The sequence below is a fragment of the Prosopis cineraria genome, unplaced genomic scaffold (genome assembly GCF_029017545.1).
Source record: "Prosopis cineraria cultivar Desert tree isolate PC_DT_omini unplaced genomic scaffold, ASM2901754v1 PC5, whole genome shotgun sequence".
NCBI lineage: Eukaryota > Viridiplantae > Streptophyta > Magnoliopsida > Fabales > Fabaceae > Prosopis > Prosopis cineraria.
The window spans coordinates 168,876-170,060 of NW_026555336.1; positions in this window are offsets into that span (position 1 = coordinate 168,876).

Here is a 1,185-nt window from a genome sequence, read left to right on the forward strand (position 1 = left end):
ACAAGTTTCTTATTCTAACTCATCTAATTTGAGGGGATCAATAATTTTACTACATATTCCATTGAAGAAAAAGCAAAGTTTAGTTATTGTGTGCCTCAAATCTTCTTTCAATATATCTTGAATGGTTATTGGTAATAATTGTTGCATCAAGACATGACAATCATGAGACTTTAAACCTATCGGTTTCAACTCTTTCATTAACACAAGCTTATTAATATTTGAAGAATATCCTAATGGCACTTTGATCCCATGTAAACACTCACAAAAACTTATTTTCTCCACCTTGGATAATGTATGAGAAGCTGGGAGATAGTAAGTCCTCTTACTTTTTGATCTCGGGTATAAGTCTTCTCATCTTCCTATTTATTTTAAATCTAATCTTACATTCACATCATCCTTCGTCTTAAGGGTGTTCATGAGATGGGACAGGATCGGGACACCCTCGTCCCGTGTCCCGTCCTAAAAAAAGATTGAGATTAAATTTTGGTCTAGTGTCCTGTCCTGTCTCGAAAGTCGTCCCGTCCTGTTAAGAGTCGGGACAAGACTGGGATAAGATTGGGACATCCCGCAATCCTGATAAATGAAATAATATCAAAAAAAGATTTAAATAATAACGTTCATTAAAATTTTAAATCATATAATTTATTAAGTTTAAAATCAAAACAACACAAGTACATAAATAACAATAATTTAAAATCAATTATTGAATTATATTAATCACAACTACACATTATAATAACAAATACAAATGATCTATATGCTATAAGATTAGCAATAACATGTAAGTCAAATACAACATCAAATCATTGTTCTTCTACTTTAGTGAAAATGTACTAAGCTAATTATTTTTCTAAAAATAAAGCAAGAAATATGTTATAAATAAAAGTTATTAAATAGATAGATATAAGAATAATTTATATTAATATAATTAATATATTATAAAAAAAAGATATCACCATGTTTACTCCATGCCATTAAAATTATCAATATAAAAAAACTTTAGTTTTAAATAAGAATTGCAAATATTAAAATTATAATTGATATAATTAATATAAATATAAATTATATTAATAAAATTAATATATTTAAAATAAAAATAATATATATAATAATTGGGATGGGATAGGACGTCCCGATGGTAATCTCGTGTCCCATCCCGTCCCGAACCTCTTTCCTGTCCTGTCC